This window comes from Euleptes europaea, chromosome 1 (genome assembly GCF_029931775.1).
Source record: "Euleptes europaea isolate rEulEur1 chromosome 1, rEulEur1.hap1, whole genome shotgun sequence".
NCBI lineage: Eukaryota > Metazoa > Chordata > Lepidosauria > Squamata > Sphaerodactylidae > Euleptes > Euleptes europaea.
This window is the reverse complement of record NC_079312.1, coordinates 28,892,877-28,903,580: the sequence shown is the minus strand read 5'-3', so window position 1 is coordinate 28,903,580 and position 10,704 is coordinate 28,892,877.

Here is a 10,704-nt window from a genome sequence, read left to right as displayed (position 1 = left end):
GGGGTGCTGGATAGCAAAAGAGGGAAACGATGAGAATGGTGAAGTGGCCCGTCAACCTAGGGTGGGGTCATCCCATAACTCCTCTAAAGCGCCATCTTTCCAGGGGTGGGTGGGAATTTAAGTATTGGAACCTATTGTTAAACCTGACAGGTCTAGTCCGATGTGGAAATGGTCTGAATTCTAACTCACAGTTTGCCTTTGAAATATGTCTATGTTGGATGGACCCAGGAAATGATGTATTGACTAAGAGCGGGGACGTCTGTCCAAGAATGAGGACACAAAACTGCAACAGAAACCAGTTACAAACCTTTAAAAATGATATTCTAAGCCCCATTTTTATTCTTTGTAAAGAAAGCTCTCTCTCTTCCTCAGGTAAACTCCCTACAGATACCAAATGTTAAAAGAGACCTGCTTACTTGTTACCAGGGGGCATTTTCTTTGCCTTTCAAAATATGCGGGGAATTAAAAGGAGTTGTTTTCACCTTAGCGACATTGATTTAACAGGATCTCTCTCCTCATTCCCCATGTTGGTGGTGCGGTCCTTATTTATCTCCCCCATCCCCATTAACTCTGTCTCAGGTTCTTGTCCAGTAATACTGTCTGGGGATGCAATTCTTAGATATGGCACTGCTCTGAGTGAATGAGCGAGAGCGCAGTTGGCATTGCCATGTGCCGTTTTGTGCTCACCGGCACGGGGTATTGTTGGGCCTGCCTGCGGCCTCGGGGGCATCCCTGATGCAAGGCCTGCTCTTGGCTTAATATGGGCCTGGTAGGACACCACGCATGCAGGTTCCTTAGCCCTGTTTGAAGAGGACACGTACCTCAGAGGCCTACTTCTGGCAACCGTTTTATAGGCCCGAAACAGGTTACCCCACCCTCCAAACTGACATGGCCAACAGAGGAAAAAACATCGGAGATAAAAAAACACTGAAGTATTGAAGCAAGATACAAGATTAAAACACTGAAATTGCTTATCATATGCAAACTCCTCATGGTACAGGCTTGTGAAAGGAATTGTCACAGAATAGCCATATCTGGCGGGAATCAAATGAGGTATTTCCTAAGAGAACCTTTTTGTGCCATTTCTACTGTGGGGGTTACCGCACTTGTATTCCCAGCGATGTCTTAAGAGTTTGAAAATGTTATAAAAAATACTGTTCGCACTTTCTGTGTATTCCCACCGTTGTATTAAGAGTTTGAAAACGTTATAAAAAATACTGTTCGCACTTTGTTTGGCCCCTTTAGCTGTGAAGATGTCTTCCAACCATTTATAAGCCGTGGTATCCAAAAACCCTTTTAAAGCGATGTTTTTTATAACTTTTTCAAACTCTTAATACATCGCTGGGAATACAAGATGCGGTAACCCTGACTCTGTTTTAGGAGTAGGTTCATTCTTATCACAATGAATGATCCGGCTGCTTTATCTACAGGTTTTGTTCGTCCTCAAACGGTTGCCAGCAGCTTTTGATGGAGGGGTGGTGGTGGTCTTTCTAGATAAGCCTAGCCAAATATCAGTATTAGAAAAAAGGGGGAGACTTGGCTCTAATTGCAGATCAGTCGGAACAGACACCAGGAGAAACCTGGACCCAGCAGTGGATCTTGTTGAAAGAATGGAATGGTCATGAGAGAGACGCATCTGAATTTTCCTGAGCAGGTGAAAAATGTACCTATTAATATTTGCATTTTTACATGTGCAAGGGGCATTTGAACAAAGCTTCACATAGACCACAGCCGTAAGCACAGTTTCTTGGAAACACCCTCTCAATGAAGAAGAACCTCTGTGTTTAGATCATTATAAAAATGAAAGGGCATATCTAGTTTTGGGGTGGAACTTCAGAAATGCCTTCATTTCTAAATTTGCCCCTTTAAGTATGTATGTATTTGTGTGTTTGCATAATCAGAACTGTGATCACCTTTTTTTTTTTTTTTTTGGCATGCCCCCTCTCCTTCAGAGTGAGTGACCTGTGTTTTCTTGGTGTTTCGTGTGAAACACACAATTGTTGGGCATAGTTCTAAAAGAAAAAGCGGCCGGGTGATAAAGCCACTTCTGGGCTTTACTGTTTTAGACTGCATTCGGTAGTAGTGGGAAATTGCATGGCAAATTGTCCTGCCATTTTGTAAAAAAATAAAAATCCTTGCCCTAGAAAACTCATGTGAAAGGGAAGAGTTCTTGTCTTTTCCTTTTGACATTTTAGTTTTCTGGGGGTGCACCACTCTTTTTCTGGGGGTGCACCACTTTCTGTCACATGAGGTGGTACAACCGCCAAGTGGGCTTGGCCATCTCATCTCCTGACTGTGAGAACTAGACCTGAGAGAAAGCATCAGTGACTACAAAGTCTCACCCATCCTGTTTTCTCATTGCTGACTGCTCTACAGTTTTTGAAGACAAGTCCTGTTTAGAGGCGAGGCGGGACAAATCCTCCTTACTTCTGTCCACTTTCTAGCCTGGTTCCATCTTGCCCTGGAGAATCGTGCACGAGCTCTCAGGAGTTCTTCCTGACCATACAGGCGAGGCCAGGCGTGATCCTTCCAGCTTTCTGGGCTGTTATCTTCAGCCCCTGCGTGGGGTTTTCCTATCCAGCAAAATTCGGACTGGGTTGTTAGCTACCCAGACAGATCCCTCTTCATAAGAATCCTTGGTTGCTTATTGTCAGAACAGGGCCTTGCTTGCAACCTTCCTCACGGCAGTGTTTCCAGAGGAGGCTTCAAAGAAACAAGCGGGAAATCGGTGATGTCTTTAACAAAAATATCTAGAAGTCTGTTGACAAGCTCAAACATTTGTGTGTATTTTAGTGTCTGAACAGTTAGTGTAAAGAAAACTTAAGTTGAATAAAAAACGTTTTTTTTTAATGTTCATAAGCTTTTACCTACCTATAATGAACACCTTTCTTAAATAAAACCAATACTTCCTGCAAAAAGCATAGATTTGTGGGTGAGTTTGTGCATGTGTCTCAGAAAATGAACTGCAAATATCTTGAACTAAATGGCTGCTAAATGTTATTGGTTCATAAAGATTAGATTGTTGCTATCACACTTGAGTGAACTGGGGGAAATTAGCCACCTTTCAGCCATTTTCTTGGGCCCTAATTCAATGTCGTGCTTAGAATGTTGTAAGTGAAACTCTGAAGTTTATAACTCGCATCCAGCTCATAACTTGGCAGAGGAGAGTTCCTTTCCCCGCTGCTTCTTATTTACATCACTTATAACTAGGGTTGCCAGGTCCAGGTTGGAAAATACCTGGAGATTTTGGGGGTGGAGACTGGAAGGGAAGAGTTTGGGGAGGGGAGGGGTTCAGTGGGGTAAAATGCCGTAGAGTTCACATAGAGCAGCCATTTTCTCCAGGTGAACTGATCTCTGTCGCCTGGAAATCAGATGTAATAGTGGGAGATCTCCAGCTACCACATGGAGGTTGGCAACCCTAGTTATAACCACCTCCCTTTCTCCCCAGTGGGGGCCTGCGATGGGCAGGATTCTGTAACAACCCCCCTCAATGGCTGGCAAACCGAGGGTAGCGAATTATAAAGTTGTGTTGGAGAGTGGGCAACAAAGCTAAATGTAGATATTAACAAGGCTGGATATGACATGGATGGCGGCCCAGGTTTTCAGGGGATGATTTATAACCCCCCCTCCCCATTTACTCACACAGACTCCTTATTTTAGCAACACAATGAGTTTGTTATCTCTTCCAGAGAAAGGTTAAACACCTTATTTTGGCTAAGAATTTTAAAAACATGTAGTTCCCTTAAGAATCCTTACAATGCCACATCCATGCCCAGGTTTACAGAATGGACAGGATGTTTCTGCTGGTGAGGGGCTGTGGCTCAGTGGTGGAACATCTGCTTGGCATGCAGAAGGTCCCAGGTTCAATCCCTGGCATCTCCAGCTAAAGGGATTAGGCAAGTAGGTGATGTGAATAGACCTCAGCCTGAGACCCTGGAGAGCTGCTGCCGGTCTGAGTAGACAATACTGACTTCAATGGACCGAGGGTCTGATTCAGTATAAGGCATCTTCATGTGTTCATGTGAGTGGAGTGATTTTTACTGGAGAAAGGCTCAATAAACGAATCTCTGATCCTTCTGCCATGCTGATAGGGATACTGGAATTGGGGACCTTCCCTACACTTCCTCAGTCTGGTCAGCCCTTGACTCAGATCCTGAAGATAAGGTTATCCGGTGATTCTCCCTTGATCTCCTCACCCGTCCCTATCCTACTGCTTCCCCAAGATAGATTATCTTGCCTGACACAGTCTACCTAGTCCAGTGGTGGCGAACCTATGGCAGGCATGCCAGAGGGGGCACTCAGAGCCCTCTCTGGGCACACGCACCGTTACTAGAAAGCCAGAGGGACGCGGGGCCAGGCTGCTCCTCTCCCCCTCTCCACGCGCACCTGAGGGCATTTCTCACATCGCCCGCCCCTCTGCCCAGCAACCCAATGGGAGCCCTTCCTCCCTCCCCTGTCACATGCGGCAGGGCGGCTCACATGCCGGGCGGCTCACATGTGGCGTGAGGGTGCGGTGTGGACGGCAGCCTGTTGAATCTGGCAAAAGGTGATTCCCGTGGTGGGGTTGGAGAGGAGCTAGGTTGGAGGGGAGCATAGCTCACAGCATGGCATAGCTGGACGGGAGCAGAGCGCTCAGGCCACAGCGCACATTTGCGGCGCCTCCCACCTTTCAGTGAAATTCCCTACTAAAAGAGGAACAGCCACTTACCCAGCATGTAATTAACCTGTGGAACTCCTTGCCACAGGATGTGGTGATGGCATCTAGCCTAGATGCCTTAAGAGGGGATTGGACAAATTTCTGGAGGAAAAGTCCATCACAGGTTACCTTTCAATAAAAAGTTGTTTATATCATTGAAAGCTCTTATTGTGTTTTTCTTTTAAGACAAAAGATGTTAATGTATGAGTTGTTTTTTTCTAAACTAAAACCTCAGTATTCAGGTTAAATTGCCATGTTGGCACTTTGCATTAAATAAGTGGGTTTTGGGTTGCAGTTTGGGCACTCGGTCTCTAAAAGGTTTGCCATCACTGACCTAGTCTTATCCCTATCCAATCCCCACTAATCTGTATATCTGGCTGAGATCCACCACCTCTGGAACCTTCAGGATAGACAAAGGGACATAGAATCATAGAGTTGGAAGGGACCACCAGGGTCATCTAGTCCAACCCCCTGCCCAATGCAGGAAACTAACAACTACCTCCCCCCCACCACATCCCCAGTGACCCTAACCTACCCCTGCCATGCAGGATCCCACAATCAAAGCACTAAAGACCTCCAAAGATGGGGACTCCACCGCCCTCCGAGGCAGTGCATTCCACCATCGAACAGCCCTCATCATCAGGAAGTCCTTCCTAATGTTTAGGTGGAATCATTTTTCTCTTAATTTAAATCCATTACTCTGTGTCCTAGTCTCTGGAGCAACAGAGAACAAGCTAGTTCCCTCCGACATATTTCTTCATTCAGTAAGTGGAGGATAGGTCTATCAGTGGAGAGTAGCCATGGGGACTAAAGGGAACCTCCACATTCAGAGGCCCTAGTTTTACAATTGAACCATTACAATAGACTCTAAGTGGCTCCACAGAGCAGAGATTTGTCCCTCTGGGGAAAGTATAAGGAACCCTGTGGCGCAGAGTGGTAAACTGCAGTACCGCAGTCAAAAGCTCTGCTTAAGGCCTGAGTTCGATCCCAACGGAAGTCGGTTTCAGGTAGCTGGCTCAAGGTTGACTCAGCCTTCCATCCTTCCGAGGTTGGTAAAATGAGTACCCAGCTTGCTGGGGGTAAAGGGAAGATGACTGGGGAAGGCACTGGCAAACCACCCAGTAAACAAAGTCTGCCTAGGAAACGTCGGGATGTGACGTCACCCCATGGGTCAAGAATGACCCGGTGCTTGCACAGGGGACCTTGACCTTTACCTAAAGGGGGCTCAAGGTAAAATACAGAGGGCAAAATCCACCCTTTAAATTAAGGGTGGCCAACTGTTGGTCTGCATCCTCCCCCACAAGTTTCCCCAGCCTCTCTAATTAGGGTTGCCAACAGGCCTGGAGAAAAATAGCCTGTCCTTTTTAGTAAAGACTCATTAGGCTGTTATTTACCAGGTGATGCTAGTCACTTGCCCATTTCCACCTATTAAGCCTCTATTAAAGGGACAGGACATCCTCCTCCACACCATTGCTAATCCTATTCCCTGCCCCCTCCCCCATTCCATGAGAAAAAGCAACATCTTCCATCAGTGAAAGAAAAAGCAACTCACTCCCCCCCACCCCGCCAGCCCTTGACTGGTATCCACACAGGTCTCATAACCCAGGAAGCAATGTTCCTTGGGTCAAAAAGAACTGCTTATGCCCATGAATCACTGCATCCAACCCTACGATTACACCTAAAGTCCCAGTTCTTCTTGCAGCTAGAAATAAGACACAATCCATTCAATTAATTTTTTTAATCTGCTTTTGCAAACTGAACCACAAGACAAAATAGTTGCCATGCTGGACCAGACTAAAGACCCATCTAGTCAAGCATTCGGTTTCCAACCAGGCAGAGCATGAAGGTAATGGTTTCCCCTATTGTTTATCACCAGATAAGGTAGACTGCCTCTGAACATGGGGATTCCATATTATAGCTCAGTCTTTGTGAGAACTTATGCGATGCCACAATTAATCTAAATGTAAATATGTACTTTGGGGGAATGCTTGAAAATAGCATGCTGATACCTTTCATAGGCTGGAGGCCTTAAACTATGCAGACAATTGTTTAACTCCTATTGAAGCTGCTTAAAGGAAAACCATTAGAAGCAATTGGAGAAAAGAATAGGAAAGAGATTTGCATTTGAACTTGTTTTGCATTGCTTGTAAATCTGCTGGCTTGTGGTTAATGGGGCCACTGAATGGGACTGCAGCTGAATTAAACTGCCATGGAGACACACAGGAGGAGGAGGAGGAAGATGAGCACAGGGGACTGAATAAGAAATTGTCAAAAAAGATAGGAAGGGCAGGATCATCCTTCCTACTATGGGAAGAGTTTATAGCTCACAGGACGTACACATGTTTTGCATGCAGAAGGTCCCAGGTTCAGCCCTTGCCAGCTCCAGTTAAGAGATCTGAGGGCTGGGAAAGGCCTTTCTCTGCCTCTGACTTTGGGGGACCCACACAGTGGAACATCATTTGCTCCAATGAATCTGTAGCATTCTGATTCATTGGTAGGGTTGCCAACCTCCAGGTACTAGCTGGAGATCTCCAGCTATTACCACTGATCTCCAGCCAATAGAGATCAGTTCATCCTCTTCAGGCTCCACCCAAAAAATCTCCAGGTATTTCCCAAGCCGGAGATGGCAACCCTATTCATTGTACAATGGGAAGGAGCGAATGCTGAGCAAGGGCCAAGCTCAGGCCATCAGCTTCCCTCTCTTAGCACTTGTAACTCTTCCTAATTGTGTGCCGATATTGACGTGGGTTCAAATATGCCACTAGAGAAACAGCACCAGGCAAAAAAGCAGCCTTTGAGAAAATCCAACCTGCAGTCCACTCCTGATGCTGATTGGTCTGGCCCTAGAAGTGCCAACTGGAAATATGGGGTCAGTGCAGGGAAGGGAGCTCAGTGGGATATAATGCCACACAGTCCACCCTCCAGAGCAGCCATTTTTCTCCAGGGGAACTTATCTCTGTAGTCCAAAGAGCGATTGTAATTCCAGGAAAATGTTACCTATTGTATCCCTTTTAGAACGGTTGAAGTCGTCTGTGCAACTATGTCTCTGAGCTGTTGTATCCTGCATGGAACTTGATATTGTCATTATACATAAGTTGCTACTTTCATCCCCATGGGAGAAGTGAAAATAATTGAATTTGTGTATATGGATATTTGCATGTGAAATGATTCCAATAAAAATGGGGCTGAAGAAGAAATGAAACGATCGTCCCCTCATCATTCATCTTTGAAGAAGCGTTCCAGCTTGATCTACATTGCATATTTGAAAATAGTACCATTTGGACTGTCTAAGATATTATTGTATATATTTATTTATTTCACTTTATGCACTTTAATACACTTGTTTACTAGATTGTTATCCAGAAGTTATTTCAGCCAGTCCTGTGCTAACCTCCAGGTTCTAGCTGGAGATCTCCTGCTATTACAACTGATCTCCAGCCGACAGAGATCAGTTCACCTGGAGAAAATGATCGCTTTGGCATTTGGACTCTATGGCATTGAAGTCCCTCCCCTCCCCAAACCCCACCCTCATCAGGCTCCACCCCAAAAACCTCTGTTGGCGAAGAGGGGCCTGCCAACCCTACGAAAACTCCAGGGCCCACCATGATGTTGTGAGTTCTACCTGGCCCTCATTGACTGGGGTGGAAGAGGTAAGGCTCCTGTTAGGGTTGCCAACAACATGAAGGAAGTGTCTTACCCCTTTAATAGAGGCTTAATGAGTTGAAGCTGTGAGTTGGATGGGCCAGGCTAGCCTGATCTCATCAGATCTCAGAAGCTCAGCAGGGTCAGTCCTGCTTAGCATTTAGATGGGAGACCACCAAGAAGCAACAGGGTTGCTATGTAGAGGCAGACAATGGCAAACCATCTCTGAATGTCTCTTGCTTTGGAAATCCTAAAGGGTCACCATAAGTCAGCTACAGCTTGATGGCCAAAAAGGAAGGCGGAAATGGGCAGCTGAAGCTTTTCCTGGCATGGAGGTAAATAACATTTTATTATGCCTCTGTTAAGGGCACATTTTTTCTCCACGTTGTTGCTACTTAGTCCCAATATTTGGAAGGCACTAATCAAGCAATAGGCAGAGCCTACCTTGCTTGTTTCCCTCTTGATCAGGACAACTCAAAGGACTCCTGGTAGGGTCGCTAGTCTGGAAGCAGAAAATGCCCTTAAGCCCTTAATAGACTTTTAATGTGTGGAAATGGGCAGGCAAAGCTTTTCATTGCATGGAGATAAATAACATCCCATTAATTCTTTATTAAAGGGATTTATTTTTTCTCCAGGCAGCTGGCAACCTGAGGAGAATTGAAGAGGCTCTTGGAACTCACCCAAAGTCATCAAAGTTTTTCCGACCAGAAGGAAACAAAATGTTAATAAACATAAAGAATATAAAACGGGTTGCCAGTTGTCTGGGGGGGGGGAAATCCTGTCTCTTTAACTAGGGTTGCCAACCTCCAGGTATTAGCTGGAGATGTCCTGCTATTACAACTGATCTCCAGCCGATAGAGATCAGTTCACCTGGAGAAAATGGCAGAGAAACACTGGATCTTAGAAGTCCCTCCCCTCCCCAAACCCCACCCTCCTCAGGCTCCACCCAAAAAAACTCCCGCCGGTGGATAGCCCGATCTCGGCAGATCTCAGAAGCTAAGCAGGGTAGACCCTAGCAAGTATTTGGATGGGAGACCTCCAAAGAATACCAGGGTCTTAACGTGGAGGCAGTCAATGGCAAAACACCTCTGGATGGCTCTTGCCTTAAAAATCCTACCAGGGGTCATCGTAAGCCAGATGTGACTTGATGGCAACAATTGGTAGTAAAGTCTGGAGAGGGTGGGGTTTGGGAGAGGAAGGACCTCAGCGGGGTATAATGCCTAGGGTTGCCAACTCCAGGTTTGGAAATTCCTGGAGATTGGTGGGGTGGAGTCTGTAAGGGGCGGGGTTTGGGGAGGGACTTTAACAGGATACAATGCCATAGAGTCCAAAGCAGCCATTTTCTCCAGGGGAACTGATCTCTGTTGCTTGGAGATCAAGTGTAATCCCAGGAGATCTCCAGCCAGTACTTGGTGGTTGGCAACCCTAATAATGCCATACAGTCCACCTTTCAAATCAGCCATTTTCTCCAGGGGAACTGATCTCTGTAGTCTGGTGATCAGTTTTAATTCTGAGAGATCTTTAGCCCCCATCTGCAGGTTAGCAACCCTAAAAGCAGCTAATCTTAACTGTAGCTTTAAGAGAAATGCTTCTCATGCAAAATACCACACATGTATGTATTATTACCTGTATCTTTTCATTCTACACCACAGAACACGCTGAATTGAAACCTCCAATACATGCATCATTTGTGGGGAAAGTTTTAGTTTGAGTTCAAACAAATATGTCAGGGAATTTAACCCACAAAGGCTAGCTAGCACTCCTCTGAATTTCAGAGACTGCAGCAAAAAGATCCTTGATCTGGTCGCACATAAAGGGTTACATCTTCAGGGGAAACCTATGGGCTTCACAGTTCAGCCTTTGCCACTCACCACAGAGCGCTTACCAAAGAGAAAACATATCTGTGCTGTGACCTGTGTGAAGGGTTGCACTGTAAACTCCCAAGGGATATGCACAAAAGCTTTTAGTTTGCGCTCAGAGCCCCTTAGGCAGGAACCTGCATGACAGAAATCCTTTCTTTGTCATCAACATGGGAAGGGCTTAGAACTCATGGTGCATGAACACTTCTCCTTCCGGGACTGATGCAATAGCCAAAATGTCAATACACAACTTTCCATGCATAAAAGCGTCCCCATAGGAAAGGATAACTCTAGAAAGTCAACACAAAAAATTTCCTACATAAATGAACCGCATCAATGTCCTATGGGTAGAGAAAAATGTCCCCGAACTCTTTAATCTTTTTCAGCATCAGAAATTCTATTTCAGGCTGTGGGCCACCCTGGTACAACCAATTCTAGGTAGGGTTGTCAACTACCTGGAGGGAAAAAAATGTCATGTCCTTTTTTACATGACATTTTTTCCTCCAG